We start from the raw sequence: 13,152 nt of genomic DNA, 5'->3' as shown, positions 1-13,152 counted from the left end.
TGAAAGTCTGTGATGGGATCTATGGGATGCAACTGAACAGTGGGACCCTTGAGCCCTTTGTCCCACCACCTGGGCTTCCTCTCACACATGTGATGCTGAGACAAGCTGTGAATCTCTGGCAGATATTGCACTTACACAGACATCCGTAGGTAGGGACACAGCCAACTGAATTACATGAATGCTTCTGCAGCCACTCATAACACTAATGATAGAAAGTCGCCCCCCCTACAGCTCTGCAGCCTTGCACCCTTGGATCATACCATCTTGCCTTAATCAGAAGCCTGATCAGTGTGAGTTTATTACACAGGGTGCACCCCTCCCTCACTGTGAATAGTACATGAACCAGCCTTGTAATGGAGCTGAGATTTCCCAAGAACTTCAAGCAAAATACACCAGTTTAAGTAGAGCATAAAACAGATTTATTAACTACAGAAAGATGGAGTTTTAAGGATTATAAGTGGTAGGAATTAAAGATCAAAGTAAATTACCATGGAAATTAAAGATAAATTCACAATCTAAACTTTACACCTTATTACACTAGGGCGTAGTTCAGTTATGCACACAGGAAGGCTTAATGCTCGAGCTGCTGCACATGCTGGGCAGGCTTAAGGTCGGGCTCCTCATGGCAGGAGAGAAGAAGACTCGGCCCCTGGAGGGGCAGGCTGGGGCTTCCTGGATCCCATTTGCTCACAGCCAGCGCCCTGCCCTCACTCCCAAGTCATCCATGGCGCCCTCAGGTCGGCCAGAATGGAGCAGCAGTTTTCACTGCACAACGTCCACTTATGCCTTACAGGGAACTTCCAGACTCACCACAGTCCACTATCTCGGCCAGAAAGGAGCCCACTCAGCCTCACCATTGCTGCTTTTCCTTTTCCCCAGAACCCCGCTTCTCCTGGGCTGCAAGTAGCCATCCCTGGGATGCCAACAGGCAGCCACAGGGGTCTGTCTCCCAGCAGCCAACCGCACCTCCATGGGTTCAGCCCTCAGAAGGGCAGGTGGGGGTTTCCTGGATCCCAGTTGCTCACAGCCAGCCCAGCCTCCACCTCTAAAACCATCAGTCATGCCCCCAGGTTGGCCATAAAGGAGCCGCCACTCTCCACTTGGACGCAGCTTTGCTTGTTTTCCTTTCACCCAGAACCTCCCTTCTTCTCCTGGGCTGCAAGTAGCCACTCCTGGGAAGCCAAGAGGCAGGCACAGGATTCTACCTCCCAGCAGCCAACCACACCTCCCCAGGCTTTGCAGAATGAAGGGTGGTGCTCTACTAACCCCACTTAGCCGCACAGCTTCTTCCCTGCCTTCCTCAGCTCAACTTTCCTCTATTGCCCCATTCCTGCCTCACTTCCTCCTTTGGCCAGTCACGCAAAGGAGCCCAGCAGGAAGTGAGAGCCTCTATAGGCCAACCTCCAACAGCAGAGGTGGCCAAGCCACAAGCCTCCAGATGGTGACTGGCCTAACTACTCTAGGTTCTCCAGCCTGACACCAAGGTGCTTTCTCCACTGCTGTCAGCATCCTCTGTCATGCAGGGGTTGGAGTTATCCCAGGGACAGGCCAATAGGAGGAGTGCCCTTTCTGAACAACAAGGGGATCTGGGAAAAGGAAGCCAGTATGTTTCTGCCTGGTTTTGAACCAGGGACCTTTTGCGTGTTAAGCAAATGTGATAACCACTACACTACAGAAACTCCACCTACTGGGTTGTTGCTCACTCTGGCACAGACCGATGGACAAATCTAGAGAATGTGGTGGTAGCCCCTCGATAGGTCAGCTGGCAGGGCAGAGGACTGGAGCCAGCACTCAGGAAGTCGTCCTTACCTCGCTCGTGTGACTCCAGCTTGAAGGAGAGCTTCTTTTTCTTCTCCTTGCTGACAAAGAGCAAGAGAAGAATGAAAGGTCAGGTGGGCCAACTCGGTGCAGAAGCCCATGCTGTCTTTTCCTGCTGCATAGCCTGAAATGAGGGACTCGTGGCAGTTAAAGGAACTGCTGCACTCTCAGAAAACATCCCGCCCGTGCATAAAGGAGGATAGAAGAGCCTGTTAGTCTAGCACGCTCCCAACTGAACTGTTTCAGCAGCTGCTAGGTTTCTTTTTGGCCTGTTACTTTTCTGTCTGGGATGTTGTTGTCAGCTGTGGTACAGAAAAAGGACATCATTGCGAGCTGCCCATGAAGATAAGATTAACTTTTGCCTTCCTTGCTCGGCTTTACTTGCTTCCTCACCCTATTCCTGCCTTAGTTCCTGTGTTACCTGAAGGCAACGGGGGCCCAGCAGTACGAAGAGGAAGTTAGACAGCTAGACCCTGGTGGCAAAAGTTCTACCACCGCTTGCCACCCCACTCTCTTCTCCCAGCTTCACATATTGACCGCCAGGGACTTGGTGCCCAGCAGCGCAACGGAAGGCAGTGGACAGAGCCACCCTCGCCTTGAAGCTCTGGCTCATTAAACCGTATCTTCAGTCGCTGATGGCCAATGAGAGACCAACAGCGCTTGCTATTTTAGCACTTGAAAATGCCATTGGTCAGTCACTGGATCTCTTTAATGCTGTTACATAACAAATGAAAATAGAATCTCAGTGTGACATTCTGTACCTTTGGGGGAGTGTGCTGTAACCCCCATACTCCTCATTTTCATATAATCATGATCTTATATACAGAGCATGCCTTGTAAGGTATCAGGGGAAAGGATATGATCTGCTGAAAGTCATTTCTCTACCCATAGATGTTTACCATTCATGCATATGAAGTTATGATAATTGTGCAGTGTGGTTATCACTATGCTGTAAGGTGGGGGAGTCAGCCAAATATTAGCTCCCCAGTGACAACAGCAAGGAAAGTAACCAACACCCGGACAGGGTGTCAAACAACCCATCAACAGCCATTGTTCAGCAAGGGAGCTACAGTGCAATCACTTACCTGCAAGAGGACACCCCAGGGGAATTGCTCAGACTTGCTTGGAGAGACGCAGTGATGCTCACCTGACTCTGAAGGGGGAGCAAAGCCAAGAGGGAAGAAAGGACATGATAAAAGCAGAGACATTTGCCATGCTTTGTCTCTCTCGTCCACCTACATCTACAGACACCCCCACACCAAGCAACTGAAGCTCTGACGAAAGGGGAGAGCCTGGCTGAAAAGCCACCAGCTGGCCTGTGGTGAGAAGCATCTAAGTTTGTAAGGGCATTGAAAGGGTTAAGATCAGCTTAGAGTGCATTTTGCTTTTATTTCACAAAAACAACGAGGAGTCCGGTGACACCTTAAGAACTAACAGATTTATTTGGACACAAGCATTCGTGGGTAAAAAGCCCTCTTCTTCAGATGCATGGAGTGAAAATTGCAGATAGAGGCATAAATATATATTGGAACATGATGTAAAGGGAGTTACCATACAAGGGGAGAACCAGTGTTGAAGGCTAATTCAGTCAGGGTGGATGTGGCTCTCTCCAAGTAATTGACAGGGAGGTGTCAATATCAAGAGAGGGAAAATTGCTTTTGTAGTGAGCCAGTCACCCCCAGTCCCTCTTCAATATCAAATTAATGGTGTTAAGTTTGCAGATCAGTTGTAACTCTGCAATTTCTCTTTGAAGTCTGTTTTTGAAGTTCTTTGAATGGCTTCTTTTAAATGGCCACTTTGAATGGCTACGTTTAATTGTGTTATTGAATATGAACATGTAAACGTGTTATGGAAGTCCCATGTGGTCTAGTGGTTAGGATTCTTGGCTTTCACCCAGACAGCCTGGATTCAATTCCCCACACAGGAACAATGCAGAGCTTCTCCTTGGAGGGGAGACAGGAAACAAAAAGAATGGGAAGGGATCCTGCCAGCAGCAGAGCTGAAAAAAGTTGGGAGCAGTACTGGATTTGACATGGTGCCATAGTGCTAGGCCCAAGCTCTGAAGGGACCTGTAACAGTAACTTCCTCCCCTCTGCAGAAAGGGAGCCTCAGAGCAGCCTGGATTCAGTAGGGGAGCTGAGACCCCAGAGGGCCCTGGGAGCTGTAGTTCCTTGCCCAGCTCCCTGCCTTGGAGCAGAGAAGGAACATTCCCCAGCATTCCCTTGGCTGCTATCAACAGGAAAGGGAGGGGGGAAGCTGTGAGACTCCATGCGCTGCAGCTTGCTGTGGCTGGGGGCCTGGCTGCTAGAAGGGGGTGCCACCTGTGAATAGGGAAGAGGTGTGACCAAGGAGTAGAAGGCTTTGGCCCAGGTAGCACCCTCAGAAGACTTCCCCAGACAGGCTTAGGGATGCTGGTGTGACCTCGCCTGGCAGCCCCCAAAGAAGGAATTGGGTGGAATAACAGAACAGGGCCCCTCTCTATCTGAAGCTGGGCAAGGGAGGTATGTGGATCCCACCAGAAGGTAAAATGGTAAGAAAGGAAGGGGAGGCTCTACTGGACCTGGACACGAGGGGAGCAGGGAAGGCGGGAGCAGGTCAGGCTTGCAGAGGGAGCTTCCAGCTGGTTGGGAGCATGTCCAAAGTAGAAAGGAAACAAGTATGGGGAGAGGTGGTGGTGACCAGGTAGCAGACTAGCATGTAGATGGGAGCAGAGGGAGAGACGCTGGTGTCTTCAGATTCCCAAGGGCTAAGTCCTCACTTTGGGGAAATGGTGTTTGCAGGTGGCTTGCTCACATGGCAGGATGGGGGCTGAGGGAGGGATCTGTCAGAACTGATCAGGTGTCTGCTGGCTTTAGGACTTTGAGCTGAGACTAGGACCACATGCAGTGACTGGTGACATGGGGGGGTACTGGAGACATGGCTAGACAAGGTCTGAATGAGGAAAGAGATAAATCTGTGGGGAGTTTCCTTGGTCACTACGAAAGTTCTGCTCACTGTGGACACTGATAAACCCACATGGGTGTACAGCTCAATAAGAAAACCCGTGGGCTGAGGGAGCTGTGTATGGCAATGCATATAGTCATGGAGAGGTGTGTGATCAAAATGAAAAATGTCTCTGAGGATCAGTACCGGGTATACGAAGGCACCAATGGCACTGCCCCACCAGGCCCACACTCGGAGCCCACAGTGACTACACTGGGGCCCACAAATATGTTTGGTGCCAGGGCCAACAAAAGGTTAATCCAGCCCTGACTGCCTGAGCACTATTTCAGCCTCACATTTTTGGGTGGAATTCCCACAGTGAGAGCTGCAGAGCACTCCCCCGCAACACACACGCACACACTCGTCCTGGTGTTGGGAGGGGAACAGGAGAAAGGACAAAAGAAGAGATGAAGAGAAAGGAGGGAGGGACAGGTGGATGGAGGAAACGGTGAAACACAAAGGACAAACCCTAATGTCCCCATGATTCTAAGGGACAAAATCCCAGGTGCGGAATAAAATTCTGCCTCCTTAAGCTCATTTTTTCCATGCCTAGAATTCAACTCTCACCAGATGGATCAGACTGAACAGGTTTCACACCTCCAGGAGGCTCTTACCTTCTAAACAGGGGCGGCTGTTTTCTAGTAAAATCACTACAAGGGAAGGAGAAAACTGGAAAGAGGTTTCTCCTGGCGCTCACGTCCGTGAACCCGAATACTCTCTCAGTCCTCAGACAGAGACCTGGAGAAGGAGACTTGCTGAAGCAAAGCCACAGGGGTCTCTGAGGTTTCCCTAGCCCCTGGCCCCTGACTGATGTCAGGATCTCTCTGTGAGGTCACCACCTGCTCACCAATAGTCTTTGACCAATAGTGTGAGGTCCTGCAAAAGGCCTTTGTGATGTCACTGCCACACCCCGCCCTTGCTGTGCCAATGTCCTGCCCCTGGCCAGGCACTTTGGAGCTTTGAGCTACTCCCTGTGGATCACCTCACTCAAGGAGCTTTTCTATAGAGCATCCTCAGATGTCTAAGCACACGAGTGCCATGGCAATGAACTGACACACATGGCACCAAGATGAGATCATTAGTAGACTAACCTATAGGAGAAGGACACCCCAGCATTAGTAGGGGAGAAATCCCTACTGAACATGCATTACACCTAGCAGCACCTGCGTGGGGTCGGGCGGGGGCTGCGGAGGGGGGAGACCTGGGAAAGGGATGGATGGAAAATGTCTGTGCAGCCGGGACATGGCCGGGGGGCGAGGGGAGAAGAGCAGGTGACCCCTGAGGAGCGGGGAGAAAAAGGGAGGGCTGAGATCCCCTCGGAATTACCACTGCCCCCTCCGTGGAGACCCCCCTCCTCTCCTGTCCTGCCCCCTTTCTCCCTAGAGAGCAACAAGCAACATCCAGGCTGACACCCCCTTCCCTCAAACCCCTGAGAAGTTCCCTGTTCCCCTCCCCCCATTGTGCCCCATTTTCTCTCCCCTTTGCCAATGGCCAGTTCAGATCTCAGGTTTGGGGTGTTTCCCCCCATTTTCACCTGCAGTGATTTGTCCTTGTGTAGGTGGGAAATGGTTCCCCCGAGTGATTTCTGAACTGGGCAGAGGCTGGGGGGGGGCCTGAGACAGGGACACCTCTTGGCTGGGCTGGGGGGGCCACTCTCTGCTGGCAACAGGGCGTGGGAAGGGCCAGGAAGGGGAGGGGGGAGCAAGTGTCCCCCATAGAGAGGGTCCAGCCCCAGGCTGCTACCAGTAGCACATTCCTATCCTGGCCGGGGGGGGGGCTTTCTCCAGCTGGGACCTGCCCCCTAGGCAGCCCCAGGCTCTGACCGCAGCAGCCCCGCCTGGAGCCCGCAGTGAGTGAGAGGCCCCGGAGGGGGAGGGGGAGGGAGCACTGGGCCCTGACAGGAAAGTGACTCTCTCCCCTCAGATCTTGGTGTTTTCCTCTCATGTTATCAAATATGCAGTTTGTGACACTATTTCTTTGCAAATCTCAAAGATTCAAATAAAATAACCTAAACATTTGCCCCATTTCTCTCTAGTTGTCTCTTTCTAATTGAATAGGCCCTGAGATTTTCCTGTCTCTAATTATAAAATAATAAGAAAATCTCAGATTTACACCTTTTCTCAGATTATTGAACACAAAATGTTTGCAAATGTTGCCCATTTCCTCTTTATTCATTTATCAAGTATTCATGTGAAACACTCAGATTTTACCTCCTATCAACAACTGATATAAAATCCCTCTGATTTTCCACTTTCCTCTCTATAATTTGCAAAACGGATCCAAAATCTCTGATTTCCACCCTTTGTCTTTCATTTCTGAACACTGATCTGAAAGCTCAGGTTTTCCCTCTGTGTCATTATCAAATGTCAATTAACAATCCTCTCAAGTTTTGTACTGTTCCTTATGTTTCTAAATCCAAAAAACTTCTTCCTTCGGGCGAACCTGTTGCCCTGAGTCGCTCTCCATTCTGGATGTTGCAGGGGATTAAATTTCTCAGTGATTGTCTTTCCCCTCTCCTTTGAGGATCATTTGTTCCCTCTTTTAACTCTGTTAGATATTTGCCAAAGAAAGAGACCAGCCTGATATTTAATACACATCAAAGCCAGAGGCCTCCCCCTGTTTGGGGATCAGTGGTTCGCAGCTGGTAGTGGGAGAGTTGGCTGGTCCCTTTTCTTTTCTCCAGCTGGCACAGGATGAGGGGGTCACTCTGAGTGCAGCATGTCTTGAGAAGTATCCCAAACCACAAGACAAATGGTCTCTGTGAAGGGTTGCTTCCCACAGTGCTAAGATGTAGCCACCTCTGGCAGGATCCATGGTGGCTACTATTTGCTAGTGACAGGCCACGGAAATTTCTTACCTATTTTGCCCCTCCATGCCAGGCCTGCACAACATACGGCCCACGGGCAACATGCGGCCCGTGAAGTCTCACTGTGTGTCCCGCAGCCGGGAATCAAAGGGCTCTGGGCTGCCTGTAGCCGCGGGGAATCCAAACCCCTTTAAAGTTCAGCCGCGGCCGGGATTCAAAAGGTTCTGAGCTGCCCGCAGCCGCAGGGAGCCCAGAGCTCTTTAAATCTCAGCCGCGGCCAGGATTTATAGGGCTCTGGGCAGGCGGGTGGGGGAGCTCAGAGCTCTTTAAATCCCAGCCACCAGGGCCGGCTTTAGGCCAATTTAACCAATTCCCTTGAATCGGCCTCGCTCCTAAGAGGACCCCGCACCCAAGCCCCAGTACCAGCAAAAGCCAGTGCGCTGTACCAGGGTGGCCCAGTTTCCCCAGGGGGCAATTTAAAAGGCCTGGGGCTCCCAGCAGGGGCTGGAACCCCAGGCCCTTTAAATTGCCACCAGAGCCCTGCTGCTGGAGCCCTGGGGTATGGCTGTGGGGCTCTGGGGGCTATATAAAAAGTCCAGGACTCCCATTGCTTCTACCTCCCCGGTCCTTTAAATAGCCACTGGAGCCCCGCCGCTTCCCCAGGGTTCCCGCGGCTATTTACAGAGCTGAGGCAGTGGAAGCAGGGGCGCCCCGGCCCCTTGAAATAGCCCCCAAGCCCCAGGCTGCTGCTGCTACCCTAGTGGGAGAGGGGGGAGGAGGAGGAGGAGGAGAAGGAGAAGGAGGCACTCACCATAGAGGATGGGCTGTACCCCCTGTACCTGCACTCCCTGCCCTGCCTACAGCCAGCCCGTCCCCAGCCAGCCCCTGCTGCCCCCCGTGCCCGCACCAGCCCCGCACCTCCTGCCCTGCTTACACCAGTTCCTGCCTGCAGCCTGCACATCTCCAGCCAGCCCCACACCCCCTGCCTTGCCTTCAGCCCTGCACCAACCCCTGTCTCCAGCCAGCCCTGCAGCCCCTGCCCTGTCTCCGGAGTTCCCCCAGTCGTCAGAGCCCCAGGCCCTTTAATTTGACCCTGAGGGCTCCCAGCCACCTCTTCGGCTGGGAGTCCCTGGTTGATTTAACATCAAGTAACACCTCCCCACCACCAACCTTCCTTTTTGACCCACAGCTGTTTTGGTGGGGCGGCGCTGGGGAAGGAGGGTTTGTTTCTGCAGGGCTGGGCGAGGTGTTTCCGCCAGGCTGGGAGGTCCTGAGTGGGGGGTGTTTCCGCAGGGCCGGAGGGTTTCGGTCCTCAGCTATTTTCTTTGGAGTATTGTAGCCCTCGCTGTTTTACTCAAAGTACTGTACAGGAACTTTTCAGGAGGATTAAGGCAAAATGCCACATTTATTAGTAATACAGGTATCAATTAATACTCTATGATATGTACATGAGATATATATCACAGTCATGCATTCACGCACACACACAGTCATAAACACACTCCGTCTTGCTGTTGTTACCAACTAGTTGCTCCCCTTAGCTGCACTGGCCAGGTGAGTTAGATGAGGGAGGGGTGGAGCCAGGCTTCTACCGATCCAAATCGATGGTCCGATGGTGACAAGACGAGATCCGGGGTCCTTCTGCAAGACACCTCGCATTTACAGCAGCTTCCCTCTTATGCAAATCTAGACCAGATTCAAAATCTGGGTCTGCGTCCGTTGGTCTTTGTGCTGCTTTTCTCTGGGTGTTGTCCCAATGCTGCTCAAAGAGGGTGTTTTCTAAAGAAGGTGCTTGCTTCTAATCCCTGAGGCCATCAATATGTCTGCTCTTCTTTACTGGGCCCACTTGACAAGTTGTATTGTCCTTGCTCTGGCTCCCATTCCCTCTTCAACTGTTGTAGCTGTCTGGAGGTGGGTGTCTTCCAAGCCTCACTCATTCACACCTCATTCAGTCAATAGAGCAATTGATTACAGAGTGGGGGGAAGATCTTATTCTACTTCTAGCAAAAAGGCACATGTTTTCTTTTACTTTAACTATACTATCCTTAGGGGCTATAACATTTGATACAAAGTTTTCTACCAATTTTCTGTATAGGGATCTAATACAAAGTTGTATGAAAATAGAGAGGCACAATGCCAAGTCATATGAATTACAAAATAACATCATGCCGGATGCAATGTCATAAAGATAAAGATACTTAATACAAAATAACACAATGCAACGTTATAAAGATTTATAGAGATAGTTAATACAGAGATTTCTCTACATCACCACTTTACGAGTTGTGCAGGCCTGCTGACGGCATTCGTGGGGCTTCTTGCTCGTGTGGATTCTCTGATGCTGAATAAGGTGAGAGCTGCGATTGAAGGTTTTCCCGCACTCACTGCATTCATAGGACCCCTCCTGCGTGTGGATTCTCTGATGCTGAATAAGGTGAGAGCTGCGACTGAAAGTTTTCCCACACTCAATGCATTCATAGGATCTCTCCCCTGTGTGGATTCTCTGATGCCCAATAAGGTGCGAGCTGCGACTGAAAGTTTTCCCGCACTCATTGCATTCACAGGGCCTCTCCCCTGTGTGGATTCTCTGATGTTGAGAAAGGCCTGATCTGTAAGTGAAGTTTTTCCCACACTCAGCACATGTATTTTTTTTTGCTTTTCCCTGCAGATTTCCTACTGTATTCTGGTTTCCTTAAGGCCCTTCTGAGTTCCCTGACAGGAAATAAATTTATCCATTTTCTCCCCTAGCTGGTTTCCCTGCTCTTTTTCTGCTCTGTGCTGAACCTCACACGTCATTGCATCACCTGCTGTGATAGAGACAGAAACCTCAAACAGGGATGGAAAGGGGAAGGCCAAACCAAAACAAATGCTGGAGAGAGGACAAATAAAAATCAGGAACTCAGCTCCCCCCAACAGGAGAGAGGAGGGGATCAATTCAGCCTTCACATCCCATCCAACTTCACAGGGGGAAGGGAGAAAGCTACTGCCCGGTGTCTGCTAGCATCTATAGGAAGCCTTGAGCTATATTTACCCTGCGGATGTGACCCCTGCTATGGACAATAATGAACTGAGAGACTTCCCAAGAGCTTTGTAGGGCATCCTAGATGTTTCCCTCAGGCACTTACAGATTCTGAGTTGGTTTAATGTTTCCTCATCTGTGCGGGGAGATCTCAGGATCTCTCTTTCCTCTGAACCCTGAAGCTTTGGGATCCATGGCTCTTCCCCTTGTTCCAGCTGGGAGATCATATCACGTTGGAAAACCAGAATCTCTGCTCAGATGAAAGAAAACAAAGGAGTTCAGTTGATTTCATACAACTTGATCATCAAAAACATTCTGTTAATTTATCTTCAGTGCTTAGTGTGACCTAGTGTGCCTGGGGCAGTCCTCACTGAAAATGCCAAGGTCAGAGCAGGCTGAAAAAGGGAGAGCAGATGCTCCCCATACTGGTGGTTAACACTGAAGTTAAACTCACTGACCAGTCACAAACTGTGCTTCTGATCCCACACACTGGTTAACGAGACTCTGAAAAAAGAAATCACACGGCCCCCTTTATTGCATGACAGTTCTCTGACTCCTAATCAGCAACTAGGTCCCGTACAGTGAGAGGTTATTTAAAAACTCTGCTCACTGTGATACAGCATGGCCAGAGGGCAGCAGGAGAGTGATCCTAATTGGATCCAGGAAGTGGGTGGGTAGAAGGTTAGCCACATTACCCAGGTTTGGATCTCATCCAAAATACCATGCTGCCAGCCAATCCTTTAGCAGTTAAACTAAATGTTTAGAAGAAAGAACTAATGAAAGAATGAAGTTAAATTCCATCCTTCCAGACAATTCTTTAGCATCTAAACTAAAGGTTTAAAAGAAAGAAAGACAGAAAGAATTTAAATGGAAAAGCAGTCAGATACATTCCAAAATGGATATATCAGGTTCTTAGCAGTATTGGTGAGTTGCTGGCTTGAAAGTCTGTCTGGAACGCATCCACAGCTTGGATGGGTCATTCAGTCCTTTGTTCCAGGGTTCAGTTTGTAGAGAAGTTGCTCCAGAGGTAGGAAGGGGGATTGAAGACAAGATGGAGATGATGCAGCTGCGATTTATATTCCTTTTGCCATGTGGCTTGTACTTCCTGTGTCCCAAACACAAGCTGTACAGCACATGGCATGGAAAAGCTTTGGAGGTTTCATTACACAGGCAAACCCCGGCATGTCTTGCTGACTCAATAGGTGTATCCCCTTGGTCCATAGGTTCATTGTACAGCTGATGACCCTCAATGGGCCATCAAACATGCTAGGCAATGTTGATGCCAATATGTCTGGGGGTGTCACCCAGAAAAACTGCACAAGTCTGGAAATACAGATATACCTTACATATCTGTAACTCACAATACAAAGGTGATAGAAACATAGAAACAAAATTATCATACTAGGCAAATCATAACATTTTCACTGACACTTTACATGGCATACCTAGCATGATTCATTGCAATTTTATCAGATTATATTATTTTATTATTAATACCAAAGTGTCTCACAATTTCATGCAGTCTCACACTTGCTAAACTAGTGAATTCCCAGAATCAGTTCCCCAGGTCCTTGAAGATGCCAAACATTGTGCTTAGGAGGGATTGAAATACCCACATATCTGCTGGGAACACACACACAGACACTGTGTCAATCTGTACCCCTGTGTTCACTCTTCTAGAAAATTATGATCAATTTTGTACCCAGTATGGCTTGTGAGGTATCATTAGAAAACGCATAACCTACTGAATATTATCCTTCTGTTAAAATGTGTAGTAACACTGTATGTAAAATTGTGAGATTTTACAGTATGATATTACTGAAAAAGTTACAGTTCTGGGGAACACCCACAGACCAGTTCCTCAGAGACAGCAAGGCAAACAGCTGGTCAAACAGCCATTCTCCTGCAGGGGGAAGCTGTGAAGACATTAAGGGCTGGTCTACACTACGGGGGGAAATCGATCTTAGATACGCAAATTCAGCTACGTGAATAACGTAACTGAAGTCGAATATCTAAGATCGGATTACTCACCCATCCTCACCGCACGGGATCGATGTCCGCGGCTCCCCCTGTCAAATCAGCAACTCCGTTGGGGTTGGTGTTGTTCCGGAATCGATATAAGCGCGCTCGGGGATTGATATATGGCGTCTAGATGAGACGCCATATATCGATCCCCGAGCAATCGATTTTAACCCACCGATACGGTGGGTAGTCTAGATGTAGCCTTACATTCCATCACAGGGACCTATTGAGGCTGTTGTGGAAAACGACCACAGGATTAATATTTGAATCAGCTCAGCCTGAGGCTCTTTTCTTGGTTACAAGCACGCAGGGGGCGACAGCTATTGGAATACTGTTCCCGAGCTAAAAATCACAAATGCCTTTTACAGCTTAAAACCACAAACAATGACACATACGTTGCACGTTAATTTCCTTAATTGGAATATATTGCAAAATATGATGCAGGTGAAAAGCAAGCTGAACAATCAGTTTTCCATATTAGGCCTTTCCTGTTATTTTTATTACA

The 13,152-nt window shown here is 49.5% G+C and overlaps 1 protein-coding gene and 1 non-coding gene across 2 annotated transcripts in view; both read right to left on the bottom strand.

Moving 5' to 3' along the window:
- Positions 1-13,152, bottom strand: part of LOC127054291 (zinc finger protein 560-like) — a 228,436-nt gene that overhangs the window by 162,918 nt on the left and 52,366 nt on the right. The window lies entirely within an intron of this gene.
- On the bottom strand, positions 1,607-1,679 carry TRNAV-AAC (transfer RNA valine (anticodon AAC)). The gene has a single exon. It is a non-coding gene; the product is annotated as a tRNA-Val (tRNA).

The sequence above is a fragment of the Gopherus flavomarginatus genome, chromosome 6 (assembly GCF_025201925.1).
Source record: "Gopherus flavomarginatus isolate rGopFla2 chromosome 6, rGopFla2.mat.asm, whole genome shotgun sequence".
Classification (NCBI taxonomy): domain Eukaryota; kingdom Metazoa; phylum Chordata; order Testudines; family Testudinidae; genus Gopherus; species Gopherus flavomarginatus.
This window is presented reverse-complemented; position numbering and strand designations above follow the sequence as displayed.